The 16,640-nt window shown below is 38.1% G+C and overlaps 1 non-coding gene across 1 annotated transcript; it reads left to right on the top strand.

Moving 5' to 3' along the window:
• Positions 1–13,024: 13,024 nt before the first annotated feature.
• On the top strand, positions 13,025–13,131 carry LOC141694729 (small nucleolar RNA R71). The gene has a single exon (XR_012564013.1). It is a non-coding gene; the product is annotated as a small nucleolar RNA R71 (small nucleolar RNA).
• Positions 13,132–16,640: the final 3,509 nt, after the last annotated feature.

Raw genomic sequence — 16,640 nt, 5'->3', positions numbered from 1 at the left:
GCGAATCGTGCGTGTATAAGAGAAGTGAAGGTAATGCAGTGGTTTTTCTAGTACTATATGTAGATGATATTTTATTCATTGGAAATAATGTTGAGATGTTGTCATCAGGAAAGGTATGGTTGTTCAAACAATTTGACATGAAGGACTTAGGTGAAGCGGCATACATCATTGGGATCAAAGTTATAAGGGATCGCAAGAAAAGGATGTTGGCTTTATCTCAAGAGCCCTACATTGATGAAGTATTAGCTCGTTTTAACATGCAGAACTCCAAGAAAGGTTTTTTACCTTTTAAGCATGGAGTTGCTCTATCTAAGAAGTAGTGTCCTTCGACACCTAAGGATATAGAGAGCATGAAAGCAATTCCTTATGCTTCAGCATGTGGAAGCTTAATGTATGCTATGTTATGTACGAGGCCTGACATCTGCTTTGTTGTAGGCATGATTAGTAGATATCAGTCGAACCCAGGTCAGGAACATTGGAGTGCAGTAAAAACTATACTCAAGTACCTGAGAAGGACTAAGGAGTATATGTTAATTTACAAGGCCTCAGATCTATTTCCTTTGGGATATATTGATTCAGATTTCCAATCAGATAGGGATAAGAGGAAATCAACCTCGGGATATGTTTTTACTTTGGGAGGTGGAGCCGTTATATGGAGGAGTGTAAAGCAGAAATGCATTGCAGACTCCACCATGGAGGCCGAGTACGTGGCGGCCTCTGAGGCTGCCAAGGAGACTGTATGGTTCAGGAACTTCCTTTTAGACTTAGATGTGGTACCTAATTTGCCTAGGAGCTTGACGGTGTATTGTGATAACACTGGTGCTGTGGCAAATTCAAAGGAACCGCGAGACTACAAAACAGCTAAACATATTGAACGTAAGTATCATCTCATACGAGGAATCGTAAAGCGAGTGGATATAGTTATGGCTCACATATCATCAGAAGACAACCGAGCAGATCCTTTCACAAAGAGCTTGCCAACCAAGGTTTTTGACAAGCATGTGGAAGCGATAGGAGTCAGATGGATGGACACATAGATTTTTATGTAATAGTGGATTAAATAAACACTGATGTACACATAGAATATTTTGAGTATAAGTGGGAGATTGTTAGTGTATACTGAAAATATTTATTTGAAGTATATACATTTATTTCTGGCCAGTTTAATTGAGAATCATTTGAATGTTTACATGTTGTTTAATATTATATATTGTGAACAATCTAGTATCAAATGGGATATAGAATATTAGATTGTTAAATACGGTTATATAATATAATAAGGTTCACAACACAGGTGGTGTTGGACAATCCACTGGTATGGCTGTAGTATTATTTAGATTAGTTTATATTGACTAATAAATAATACTAATATAATTTTTGTATATTGAACAGGATCAAAATTAAAATTGTTCCCTTAATACTGATTAAGAAGGAGAACTAAGATTCTATGTTATTATTAATGCTTAGGTTCTTAATCTGGAAATAATAATTGACACGTGTATATTATTTACATGCTTTGATTTATATATGAAGTAATTCTTTTGAATTATCATTATATTTTGGGTGATGGAATTATATACATGGTGGATATTATTTATTGAAGGAATCCATGTCCTGATAATATTCGGGTTAATGATGTCCCCTTGAAAGCTCAAAAAGATTTATTTATGAGAAACCTTGCAGGTGGAATTTATTCTGGCATAATTAAATAAAGGTTGAGTGGATGATTAAGGATAAAAGATATTAATTAAATAAATTATCAGTAATTTATTTAATTAATGGACATGTGATATTTTAAACATGGGGAATTTAATAAGCAAATAATATTGGAACCGAATTAATTATTTAAATTGCGGTATTAGGAAAGGTAGTGCAAATATTAATTCTTTAGTGGATTGAATTAATATTTAATTACATTGGGCTAGGCTCAAGATGTAATTATAAGGCCCAACCTAATTATCCATGGTCCCTATTGTAGCGTATATATATTCTTATTCTCTTCTTGCTTGGGAGTGGGTGAAAACCTATTGTAGCCACCAAGGAGCAAGAAGGGAGGATAACTTGAGAAGACGGAGGCCACACTTCGCTCAAGGGAATTTGGGAATACAATAGAAGAGCGTGGAATCAACTGTTAACAAGGTGATTTTCTTTTCGTAATCTTTATCGTAAAACGTAGTAACGCCCTAAGTCCGTGGTTCCCAACAGGACAAGCATCTTTCATTTCAGTTACATAAGAAATCTGGAAATGCAACATTTGATCCAGAAAACCAGTAGCATTATTTACAAGTCCTGGTACTTTACTTTTTCAAGTTGTTAGTTGAGTTATCCTCTCTATTTAATTTGTTTGTTAGGTTTAACAATCAAATAGGGGGGGATTGTTGGTGAGAATGCGTAGTTATATGAACAGTTACGTGATAACTCAACATGAGAACAACACTGGAACATGATAGGTAAATAATACTACGTCTACACAAGAAATCAGAAGAAATGAAGACAAGAAAAGTACAAAGAATCAAAAGATTAAAAGAAAGCTTGAAGTCTGTTTACAGGTCACTGAAATAAGTTCATTAATATGTTCATACCTCAGTGAAGAATGAAGGTTAAAGACTTTCAGGATTTTAGAAATGTTGAAGATTCAGTGTATAAGTGTCACCAGAAGATTTCAGTGCATTGGCATTGATTGAAGATAGACAGTGTATGAAGCGTAGGAATCTGAAGAATTAAAGACATGATATAGAAAGATGTTAAAGAAGACAACTGCAGTCTTTGAGTTATACTCACTAAAAGGAGTTCATTTATATGTTCAAGCATCAGTGAAGAACAGTAAATAAAGCATTCAAGATTGTAGTAGCAATGTAGAAGTTGTCTAAGTATTAGAAGGATTCTAGTGAAGGTATATATTTTTATTAACAGTCAGTGTCTGAAGCGATGAAGTTGTTGCAAGCTTAACAACGTAATCAAGGATATAATACGAAGACCTGAATCGAAGGTAGTCGTCTGTGAACCAGACCAGTTGCACTAGGCGTCAGTGATTTGTGAAAGGAATCTGAGTATTATCAATAGGAAGATTGTTAAGTGAGAATTTGTATATGAAGATGAAGGTTATATGGTTTATACGAAGACTTGGAGAGAAGACTTGAAGACGGGACAGTTTAAGGGTTAAAGCGATCTGCGGAAACTAAGTCAAAGTGATCACTACCTTGTAGTAGGAGTCTCCCTGATCAGTGTATTGGATATCAGAAGCAATATCTTGGATATACAGTTCAATATTTTAGTACAGGAACTGATCTTGACTTGGTACGAGTCTCAAAGAAGAAACATGAGTAGAAATAAAATTCTAAGTGCATGTATGCACCCCTTGGTCGCAAGTAACTTGCAAATCAGGAATTTTTCTAAGGCAAAAACACTCTACTAGGGAGAAGGGTCGCAAGTAACTCCTCCTAGCTACCTTGGTCGCAAGTAACTCTTGCAAGGAGATTTTTTGAAGGCAAAACTCCTCTCCTTGGTAAAGGAGGTCGCAAGTAACTCCTACAGGGAGGTTATGATAGCAAGTAACTCTTGCAAGGAGATTTTTTTCAAGGCAAAACTCCTCTCCTTGGTAAAGGAGGTCGCAAGTAACTCCTACAGGGAGGTTATGGTAGCAAGTAACTCTTACAAGGATATTTTTTAAGGAAAAACTCCTCTCCTTGGTAAAGGAGGTCGCAAGTAACTCCTACAGGGAGGTTATGGTAGCAAGTAACTCATGCAAGGAAATTTTTAAGGGAAAACTCCTCTCCTTGGTAAATGAGGTATTAAGTAACTTGTTATGCTGAAAATGAATAAGGAAAAATCTCCTAAGCTTCCAAGGTCATAAGTAACTCTTAGCAACAAAATTGATTGATTTTATTCACTTGATTTATGTGGTAAACAAATGACCACGTAATTCATTTTTGAATATAAAGCCTACACTACAGCAACAAATCAAAGTGAATGTTCTGAGTTTTTTTATCTTCTTCTCCGGAAAAAACGAGAGGTGATAAGACAGCAGAAAAGAAAATACAAAGAAGCTCAAGCAAATTCATATCCGTTAATGTTCTCACCGGAGTAACGTTATAATGCCCGATTTAACTTGTGTGTATTCTTAGGGGCATTATAAATGTTACCCAGTAATTAAATCCTTAGACAAACAAAAGTTAGATCATCGTATAGGATTTAATTTGTTGATCTTTGTCGTAGCTAGGAACTTTGTTGTTCTTAGATTGTAGTCGGTTAATTTATTTACCGGAGTGTAGCAACACCCTTTGCGGATTTATAAATGAATATATATTTTCCCGAATATCTTGTGTTCCTCGTTTTAATGTTCCAAACAGTACTATTCACTTCAAGAACACGAAACCACTAACCGAGCACTAAATTATATAACCACGAAAGATTCGAAAGAATTTTTTTATTTTATTGAGTATCGTATTCAACCCCCCTTTTACGATACTTCGGGACCTAACAGTTGTTCTTAACCTTAGCATTCAATTGTGATGACAACTAATCAGATAACACAAAACTAGTAAACGCCAACTTTCGTTGTACGAATACCCTACTACCAGACATCCACAAAAGAGATAGAAGATGAATAGACACCAATTATATTGAGACCCTACATGTCTATAGAATTCGATAACGTAAAGGTTTAATGAACAAGTTATCTATCGTGATTATATAAGGCAAGTAAAATGGTTAAAATTACCTATGAATCATGCATAATAAATACATGAACCTATGCTAGCATGGCAAGTTCTGAATCTCTATATTCACTTTCGCTTCAATAGAGATTAACACGCTATTTTATATGTTCGCGACGCACATATGACGAATAAGCACAACCAATACTAGGATGTCAATCAATCACCACACACCAAGATATTGAAACAAATTAACTATAGAAATCCATAAGTAAATCTGTTAGAACCCCACGATAATGATCAGTTCATAACTGAACTCATCATCACCATGGGTTCCATTGAAAGCATGGTAATAAACTAAGATAAACTAGGTCTGGAATAACTGAATAATAATAATAACAAAGTACATTAACAAGAGTATTAGGTTCAACCAACAAAGAAACCAAGCATCCAAGAGAACAACTTAAGCAAAGAATCACAAGTAAAAACAAGATCTTCTTCTCCCTCGTTGTATTGTGCTATTAGGTCTTCTTACTGCTATCTCCTTGGTCTTATATATGAATAACGTCTTTTTATTTATATATATATGCTTCTGGATGACCTGGGCTTTCAAACGCTCAAAATCAAGTAGAAACAGGATTCTGAGAAAAAGACCTGGCATGGCTTCCCTCAAATCCAGCGCGGCCGTCCTGGGTTTCTGCCAAACGGGCGTGGCCGCTCCTAAGAGTAACGCGGCCGCTCCGAGCTTTTCGAAAAACTGATTTTGCTTATTTCCTTGACTTTCTCGTGCTGGTTTCTTGTGCGCAATCGACCAAGGCTCCATCCTAACACCCTTTTAGCATAAAAATAATCTAAAATCTAGTCCGTCTTCCAAATATACTATGAAATGCAAAACACTACAAAATACATCAAAAACACAAATAACTTGAGTACAAAACACCAATTTGAGCCTTTACGAAGCGTTCTAAGTGGATATAAATGCCATTTATCACACCCCAAACTTGAATCAATGCTTGAACTTAAGCATAAACAGACTCAAAGAATAAAACGAATATGTATGAATGCCACTAACATGAATGCAATGCTCCCCTCAGAATAACTAAACCAATCAATAAGTAACATATCAAAGAATGCAATTATTCGCACAAAGTTCAATCAAATCCCAAAAATCAACTCACAAGCCAGAAACGTGCGTGTGTGCAATTTCTTAACAGATATATACTCTCGAAACTAGATCAATAATCATAACTCACCTCTCATCAAGACAATCACAAGGTTATAAACATAATAAACGATAAACACATAATGACTAACAACACTTCAATTTTTATCAGAGTTATACAAGAATTCATGCTTTTATTGATAACACATAAAAACACAATCATGTTTATTTAATCGTGCGATGAGCGAGGTCCACAAAAGACTTATGCAATAATACCCATGTAGCCAGCGTTAGGTTAGCGGATCCCAGACTATAAAAGCCTTAGGTCACTAGGCACAAAGTCCCCTAGAACTTAATAACTCGAGTATTAAAGAGCCCACTCGTGATCAATTATGCATAACACATATATTTTTTTCTTTTTCTCTCTTTTTTTTCTTTTTTTTCTGAATGAGTGTGTTTCGCTCCATCTCATTCAACCCTAGACTACTCATATAAATATGAGTCGGATACTAGTCATTTGACGCCTAGCCACAACTAGCATTGATATCCAATATTTTTTCTCCAATTTTAAAAATCCATGTTATTTCGTCACTAAGAGAATAACATAAATTCTAGACATAAACAAGTGATCAAACCTTGACAAACAAACAAGTCATGATCATGATCTAGCACTCAAGAAACCTATAAGACTTAGTGGAAATTTTCTTGTTTCTAGCATGCAAATCAACTCATTAGGACTTTACATTCCTCTATACGAGATCACTACACTCGAATCAACATCACAAATTAATCGAAAAAGCAAACTAAGGGATCATGATATAATGTTAATGCAACTATATGCAACATACTAACATGATAACGAAAACTCAAAACAAAAACAAAAACAAATAATTACATGACAAATATGCAAACTATATGAACCAAACTATCATAAATATGCATCTATATGGACTCACACACAAATATTCCTCAACTATAACCCCCAAACTTAAAAATTTCAGTGTTCTTAGTGAAGGTAATAGAAAGGAATCAAGGCATAACTACTCGGAAAAAGAATCATCATCACCCTCCCCAGGTGACGTGTCAGGAGGCGGATACACAGAATCCTTTCCAAAAATTGGCCACTGTATGTCAGCCCCCGTGGCTCGAAAAGCTGTACCCAATACGTGAGTAAGATCCTGTGCAAACTTGCTCTGGACGTCATATATCGCATCTATCCGTCTTGTCAAATGCCTATACTACGTCAAGCCTAAACAAGCACTATCCTCTGTCTCCTACGGCTACTGCTACTGTGAAGAACTAGCATCACCAATCTAATTTCTCCACGCTACTATGTGTGCCTGAGTCGAACCACCAGCATAAGCCTGATCGGCTGGCTGGCCACCCGACAAATGATTATAGGTGTACCCATATCCTTTCTCGTCAGCCTTCCCACCAAACCACTCATGCATGCTCAAGATCGTAGAACTGTCGATGAGGGCGCTCGGTAACTGAAGCTGCTCGTGTGCAGGCTAATGAACACCTACTGTAACACAAAGCTTGGTCAAAATCGAGGCATAAGGGATGGACCCCGTAGTACCTCCACGTAAAAACCTCAAAATACCCTGATGAATAACAGAACCGATCTCCATATAATCTCCCTGCAAAATCCCCCATAACAACTTCGCACGATCCACAGTCACATCAATCCCATGAGAAGAAGGCATGATATTCGCACAAATAAAAGTATTCCAAGCACGAGCAAACCTGTTCATGTATGAAGCAGGGAAATTGAGATACTCGTTCGATCCCCTCTTGAACTTCCATTATGTCTTCGGGATACACAGCGTAGCCACAATCAAATCCAAATCAAAGTCCTCCCCTGTCTTATTAACCCACTCCTCCTCAGTTGGCTGTCTCTCAGGTTAGTTGATAACCCGGCGAAATAACCTCCCGGTTATAGTCCACTGTCAACCCACGCACCATTGAATACCCATTCTTATCAGCTTTTGCGTTCGCATAGAACTCGCGAATGATACTTATAGGCACCGCCTCGGGTGTCTCACAAAATGAAACCCATCCCATCTCCAAGATCATCTCGAGAAGCTTACCATCCTTAGCCGAAGGTAGAAAACCCCTCTCCTTCGCTATCTTCATAGACAACAATCTTGTGTACTCCGCTTCAACCTCAGGAATAACAAATCAAAGCCTCGTACCCCCAACACTCGAAGTATCGGTAGAAACGGGGTTAGTGCTTCTGCTCACTTGAGTGCGGGCTCTCTTTGGTGCCATTGGAAGAGATTAAGTGAGACAGGATAGGTGTGTAGGGAGATTTAGGGTTTGGAAGAATAAAAGGTGGAGATGGATGTATGTAGGTGTATGTATATATAGAGAAGTAGAATTAGATTAGGGTTATGGGCTAGTGATTGTAGGTTAGTGGAAGTAGTGGGATTATGGGAAAATTAGGGTTGAAATTCGGGGTTGGAAAAGGGGATAAACTGCTTTTTGTACCTCTTTTTTTTTCTGATTTTTGTTTTTCTATTTTTTTCCAGGGTACCAGCGCCGCCGCCCCGCATGGGAGCGCGGGCGCGCCGTGTTTCTGTTGTTTCAGCGCGGCCGCCACGCTTCCCAGGGCGGGCGCGCCATGCTCTTGACAAAAATGCCCTATTTTTCTGATTTTCTGATTTTTTTTTTGTGTTTTTTCTAGTTTTCTTCCTTCTATCTTCTTTTCATTCCTACTAATATACATTAAGCTTGGGTTGCTTCCTAAAAAGCATTTGATTTATATCGTTAGCTTGACGTAGAATTTCGAGATCAAGTTGACAATAAAATGGCACTAACCACCTCACGGTTTGCCGTATCTCCATATTAATGCTTCAAATGTTGTCCATTATCTTGAATACTTGGCCTGGATCATTCTCAAAAATCTCCACCGCTCCATGTGGAAACACAGTTTTGACAACAAACGGCCATGACCATCTCGACTTCAACTTTCCAGGAAAAAGATAGAGACGAGAGTTGAACAAAAGAACTTGTTGCCCCGGCACAAATGATTTGAGCACTAGACCCCTATCGTGCCACCTCTTGACTTTATCCTTATACATTTTATTGTTCTCATACGCTTGAATTCGGAACTCGTCGAGTTCATTCAATTGAAGCATCCTTTTCTTACCAGCTGCAGTCAGATCAAGGTTCAGTTTCTTCAAATCCCAATATGCCTTATGCTCTTGCTCCACAAGAAAATGACATCATTTACCATAAACCAATTGAAACAGTGACATGCCTAGCGGAGTCTTGAATGTTGTTCGATATGCCCAAACAGCTTCATCCAACTTCCAATACTTTATCGATGGACATACAACTGTCTCCAGAATACGTTTGATCTCTCTGTTAGACACCTCAACTTGACCATTAGTCTGAGGATGGTAGACTGTACCAATGCGATTATTCACATTATATCTCTGCATCATAGCAGTCAACTTGCGATTGTAGAAATGCGATCCCTCGTCACTGATTATGACTCCTGGAGTTTCGAATCTTGTGAATATCTGCTTGTGAAGAAAATTGAGCACTACCTTCGCATCATTTATCGGCAAAGCTTTAACTTCCACCCATTTCGACACATAATCGACCTCCAACAAGATATATTGATTATTGCAAGATGAGACAAATGGCCCCATGAAGTCAGTTCCCCAAACATCGAAGACCTCAACCTCGAGAAGCATATTAAGATGAATCTCATCCTTCTTTGACATATTCCTAACCTGCTGGCAGCGGTCACACTTCAAAACAAACTGATGCACATCCTTAAACAATGTAGGCCAGAAGAATCCTGCTTGAAGGGTACAAGTTATTGTCTTTTCTCCATCATAGTGGCGTCCATAAACAGTTGAATGGCAGTCTCGCAAGATCCGTCTCGATGTACGGAATACATCTTCTGATGATTTTCTCAGCTCATTGCCGAAATAAAAATGGCTTATCCCACATGTACCACTTCACCTCGTGAAGAAACTTCTTCCTTTGAGCATAAGTTAAGTCTGGGGGCATAATGTTGCTCACAAGGTGGTTCACAATATCTGCGAACCACGATTCTTCTTCTTGCACCCCAAACAACTGCTCATTGGGAAAAGACTCATTCATCAATGTCTTGTCATGTGAAATTGTACTTGGATCTTCTAAATGAGAGAGATGATCAGCAACTTGATTCTCAGTACCTTTTCTATCCTTGATCTCCAACTCAAACTCCTAAAGTAAAAGAACCCATCGAATCAATCTAGGCTTCGAGTCCTTTTTCGAGATGAGATAGCGAATCGCAGTGTGATTAGTGAAAACTATCACCTTCGTCCCAAGCAAATAAGATTGAAACTTCTCAAAACCGTAGACAATGGCTAAGAGTTCCTTCTTAATAGTGGTTTAGTTCAGTTGAGCACCATTGAGGGTCTTACTAGCATTGTAGACCACATGAAATATATTGTTCTTCCTTTGCCCAAGAACCGCTCCAACTACATAGTCACTCGCATCGCACATCATTTCAAAAGGCTCATTCCAATCCGGTGCAGTTATGACAGGTGTCGTGATCAAGCTCTTCTTTAAGCTCTCAAAAGCAGCTAGACGCTCATCATCAAACTTGAAAGGGACATCTTTCTCTAATAGATTGCACAATGGTTTAGAGATTTTAGAGAAATCCTTGACGAATCACCGATAGAACCCGCTTGACCAAGAAAACTGCGGATTCCCTTAACAGCAATTGGTGCAGGATGGTTTTCAATGATCCCCACCTTGGATTTGACCACCTCAAGACCTTTACTAGAGACCTTGTGCCCAAGGGTGATGCCCTGTTGCACCATAAAGTGACATTTCTCCCAGTTGAGAACCAGATTGGTCTCAACACACCTTTTAAGAACTGTGCCAAGATTTTGCAAGCACTTTTCGAAAGAATCCCCGAACACTGAAAAATCATCCATGAACACCTCCATATTCTGACCAATCATGTCAGAAAAGATGGCCATCATGCATCTCTGAAATATGGCAGGTGCACCACATAACCCAAAAGAAACTCTTCTGAAGGAAAAAGATGATCCCTGCATCTAGCCACTTGAGAATTTCCTTCTTCATGACCTCCTTCATGATAGGATTTAACCTCCTCTCTTGCTCAACAGCTGGCTTACTTCTTTCCTCTAGCAGAATTTTATGCATGCAATAAGAAGGGCTGATTCCCTTGATGTCTGTTATAGTCCATCCAATTTCCGATTTGAACTCTCTCAAAATTCTCAAGAGATTTTCCTCATCACTACCTGAAAGGTCAGATGTAATAATATTAGGCAAAGTAGATGCATCACCTAAAACGCATACCTCAAGTGTTCAGGCAAGGGGTTTAAGCTCGAGTGTAGGAGCTTCCTTAATATATGGCTTGAGACGACTCTCAGCATTTTTGAGTTCTGAAAATCCAAGAGATTCAAAAGGCATATCCAGCCTTTGCTTATAAGGAGAAGCATTCAAATACTGTAACTGTTCATCATATTCGTTATCTTCACTATTTGCATCCCCATCAAGGCTTTCTCTAAGGCATCAGACCTTAGTATTTGATCAAGTTCTGAAGTAACCATATAATCAACCAATTCCACTTTTAAGCACTCCTCTTTATTAGGAGGGAATTTCATGGCATTGAAAACATTAAAGGTCACATCCTGATCCAGTAATCGCATAGTGAGCTCACCCTTCTGAATATCAATCAAGGTTCAGCCAGTAGCCAAGATTGGTCTTCCCAAGTTTGTGGGAATCTTTTTATCCTCCTCAAAATCAAGAATTACAAAGTCAGCAGGAAAGATGAGTTTGTCAATCTTGACCAAGACAACCTCCGCAATGCCTCATGGATATGTAATAGAACGATCGGCCAACTGCAAGGACATATATGTTGGCTTTGGATCAGGTAAACCCAACTTCTGGAAGATAGAGAAAGGCATCAGATTGATGTTATCTCCCAAATCACATAAACACTTGTCGAACGACAAGTTTCTGATGGTGCAAGGAATAGTGAAGCTTCCTGGATCTTTAAGCTTCAGAGGCACTTCTGTTGTAGCACAGCACTACATTCCTCCTTAAGAGCAACAGTCTCTAAGTCATCGAGCTTCACTTTCCGAGAGAGAATACCTTTCGTAAACTTCACATAGCTAGACATCTGTTCAAAAGTTTCAGCAAAAGGTATGTTGATATGAAGTTTCTTGAACACCTTTAGAAACTTAGCAAATTGCTTATCAAACTTTTGCTTCTATAGCCTCGTAGGAAAAGGAGGTGGAGGATAGATCTGTTTCTCCCCTGTATTACCCTCAGGAGGAGTGTGTTCCAAAGTTTTCTTCCTTGGTTCCACCTCGGCATCCTTCAGTACCTCTTCTTCAGCCACAACTTCAGATTCTGGAACTTGACATTTTTTGGGGTTCGCAACCTTCCCAGACCTCAATGTAATTGCCTTAACCTGCTCTTTTGCTTCCCTCTTTCCTGGAACTTCTGTGTCACTAGGGAGTGTACTAGGTTGTCGATTCAACAAAGCATTGGCAATCAACCAATTTGATTCTCCAGATTCTTGATAGAAACCGCTTGGCTCTTGCTCATGAGCCTCAACTCCTCCAGTTCAGACTATTCATTAGATTGACTTGTACTTCCATGCGGTAGTTGTTGAAGTTGGATTTATTGTCTTGGTGCATATTACGGTTGTTGAAAACCAGGAGGGTTTAATTGCTTTGCTGTATACTACTGATAAGGCTGTTGCACCACATTCTGATTTTTACCCCATCTGAAGTTAGGATGATTGCGGTTGTTGGGATGATAAGTGGCTGGAACTGGTTGTTGCGACCTCTGAAAGTTGCTTACAAACTGAGCTGATTCATTAAAAATAGCACACTGCTCAGTTTCATGCGCACCTGCACAAAGCTCACAAACACTTGTGATCTAATTAACTCCATAATTAGCGAAAGAATCCACCTTCATCGTTAAAGCCTTAAGCTGAGCAGTTATAGCAGTAGCTGCATCCACCTCCAGAATTCCTGCTACCTTGCCTTGAGGTAGCCTCTGAGTTGGGTTCTGGTATTCATTAGCAGCTATCAATTCAATCAACTCATAAGCTTCAACGTAGCTCTTAGCCCATAAGGCTCCACCTGATGCTGCATCGAGCATGGGTCTAGACTGTGCTCCAAAACCATTATAAAAGCAATTGATAATCATCCAGTCAGGCATCCCATGATGAGGACACTTCCTAAGCATCTCCTTATAACGCTCCCAAGCTCCACATAAAGATTCTCCCGATTGCTGCGCAAATTGAGTAAGAGCGTTCCTGATTACAGCTGTCTTTTCCATATGGAAGAATTTATTAAGAAACTTCTTAGCAAGATCTTCCCAAGTAGTGATAGAACCTGCTGGTAGAGAATGCAACCAGCATTTAGCTTTATCCCTCAAAGAGAATGGGAAAATCCTCAACTTAACAGCATCTTCAGAAACATTATTAAATTTGAAAGTGTTGCAGATCTCGATGAAATCTCTAATGTGCATGTTGGGATCTTCCGTCGGAGAACCCCCAAACTGGACTGAATTCTGCATCATCTGAATCGTGCTAGCCTTGATTTCAAAAGTATTAGCCATGATGGCTGGTCTGACAATGCTAGACCGAATGTCATTGATCTTTGGTTGAGAGTAATCCATCAAAGCCTTCGGATTCGCTGCTTGATCTCCCATTGCAACAAGAACTTCTTCAACTACTTTGACTTCTTCTGGTGCTTCTTTACGAGATTGAGAACGTGTTCGCATACACGATCTCTAGAGTACTTGAAACACCAACAAAGTAAACAAGTAAGTAAAATATCCGAGTCAGTGAACTTTAACGGCCACTGATGTCAAGCACATAAACTAAATTAAACACCGAGTCCCCGACAGCGGCGCCAAAAACTTGTTAACGCGAAAACATGTGCTAAAATTACACGCAAGTATACGCGTTTGTAAGTAGTATAAGATATAAATCAGATTCGTACCCATAGAGACTCTTTTTAGTTAACTTAAGATTATGCACCTATGCAACAATGGTATGGCTATCACTCAATGCTAAGACAATAACAAGTTGAGATGTTTATAACTAAGATTAAACTAACATGCAATTAACTAAGAATAAAAGTGATTGAATAAACTATATGAGACAAACATAGGATTCTAACTTCATTAAATACTTCATTCAAAGTCATTGTTCTTAACCTTAGCATGCAATGGTGATTACAACTAATCGGATAACATGAAACTATTAAACGCCAACTTTCGTTGTACGAATACCCTACTACCAGACATCCAAAACAGAGATAGAAGCTGAATATACACCAATTATGTTGAGACCCTATATATCTATAGAATTCGACAACATAAAGGTTTAATGAACAAGTTATCTATTGTGATTACATAGGGCAAGTAAGATGATTAAAATTACCTATGAATCATGCATAATAAATACATGAACCTATGCTAGCATGGCAAGTTCTAAATCTCTATATTCACATTCGCTTTAATGGAGATTAACACGCTATCTTATATGTTCGCGACGCAGAAAAGATAAATAAGCACAACCAATACTAGGATGTCAATCAATCACCATACACCAAGATATTGAAATAAATTAACTATAGAAATCCATAAGTAAATCCGTTAGAACCCCACGATAATGATTAGTTCATAACCGAACTCATCGTCACATGGGTTCTAATGAAAGCATGGTAATAAACTAAGATAAACTAGGTCTGAAAAACTGAATAATAATAACAAAGTACGTTAACAAGAGTATTAGGGTCAAACAACAAAGAAAACAAGCATCCAAGATTACAACTTAAGCAAAGAATTACAAGTAAAAATAAGATCTTCTTCTCCTTCGTTGTATTGTGCTATTAGGTCTTCTTACTGCACTCTCCTTGCTTTTCTATATGAAAAACATCTTTTTGTTTATATATATAGGCTTCTGGATGACCTGAGCTTTCAAACGCTTAAAATTCAAGTAGAAATAGGATTATGAGAAAATGACCTGGCGCGACCGCCCTCAAATCCAGCGCGGCCGCCCTGGGTTTCTGCCAAACGGGTGCTGCCACTTCCATGAGTAGCGCGGCCTCCCCGAGCTTCTGGAAAAACTGATTTTGCTTGTTTCCTTGACTTTCTCGTGCTGGTTTCTTGTGCACAATCGACCGAGGCTCCATCCTAACACCCTTTTAGCATAGAAATAATGTAAAATCTAGTTCTTCTTTCAAATATACTCTGAAATGCAAAACACTACAAAAACACATCAAAGATACAAATAACTTGAGTACAAAACACCAATTCGAGCCTTTATGAAGCGTTTTAAGTGGATATAAATGCCACTTATCAATGAGTACTTTCGAAGTTTTTTCTTTGAATTTAGGTTTCGATACCACTTTCGGGAGATTTAATACCGGATCCTCTTTTTCATCTTCTTCATCATAGTGAAAGGTCTCGTTTCTTCATTTTGTTTCCCTATTCTTCCAGAAAAGACTTAATCTCATACTCCTTCTCTCTCCCAATAACGCTCATCACGTATTGTACCGCGAAACAGAGCAACTACCATTAACAGCCAAACCTTGAAAAGCTTGACACAATCCACTATACCTTTCCATTTGTAATTCGATAACATTACCAAGCCTCCAAGGGGTACAAGGAAGAGGTCCCGCAACTTTTTTCCGTTTATTGTCCACCTCAATGTGATAAGATCTTCCGGTAACATTCTTTTTTGTGGCTTATTAAAATAACGGATCAAGTGCCTACAAATCATCCCGAAATATTCAAATTTCTTACATGAGCAAGAATAACTCATGTCGATGGAAACCGTCAAATGAAGAGTTCTTCTATAATTCTCCATCACAGTGGACTTTTATACCAAATATAACTTTTAAAAATAATCTCCACCATCTTTCACGCTCTTCACAACAAAAGATTGGCTTTTTTGAAGCTCTTTTTGAAAACACTTAAACATATCTTTTGTGTAAATATTGGATGCATGTATCTCCAATAACGAATGATAGAATAATATCCTTTGTTTGTACAAGGTGTTGAAATCAGCTTGAGCCTCACGTAGATATTGTGTCTCTAAAGCTTTTTATGAATTTTTAATAAATTCTTTCAAACCGGTCGAAGCTTTCACATACTCATCAAAAAAAAATTCATGGACTCTCTCCTTGAGGTGGTAGTCAAACCGGTGGCAAAATATTGTTTTATGTAAGCAAAATATTGTTTTGTGTAAGCAAAAATCCATTGTCGTCTAATCGCATACATATCATTCACCCAATTATGATTTTGTAGATCATACTTCTCTTTCAAACCCTCCCACCTACCTTTGAATTTCGTTGGTGACAATTACTTGTACACACATGCATTAAAATCCGTCTTAAAATCCAGATATTGACTATACAAAGATGATAATTTTGTGGGAAACTTACTACTAATATGCCACGTGCAATATGTATGATTCGTGTTAGGCATAAACTCGGTAATGGAATTAGTTAAAGCAATATCTTGATCAGTTATCATTGTAAAAGGAGGCTTGTGGCAACTGATTCCAGCAAATTCTTTAAAACCCACTTATAAGAAGTCTCTTTCCCGTCCCTTACTAGTGCAAATCTAAACAATATATTTTGATAGTGGTGGTTCACTCTCGTAATAGGAATAAAAGGCATGCCATACCTATTAGTCCATATGTTGAGTCGAAAATTACCACATCTCTAAAATTCTTGTATACGTTAATCGAACGAGGATCAACCCCTACTAAACCCCTAACACGGTTCTATTCATCCACATCCACCTGATAGAAAAAA

Source organism: Apium graveolens, chromosome 10, assembly GCF_009905375.1.
Source record: "Apium graveolens cultivar Ventura chromosome 10, ASM990537v1, whole genome shotgun sequence".
Lineage (NCBI taxonomy): Eukaryota > Viridiplantae > Streptophyta > Magnoliopsida > Apiales > Apiaceae > Apium > Apium graveolens.
Note: the sequence above shows the minus strand (reverse complement) of the source record. Positions and strands in the feature narration are given on the sequence as shown.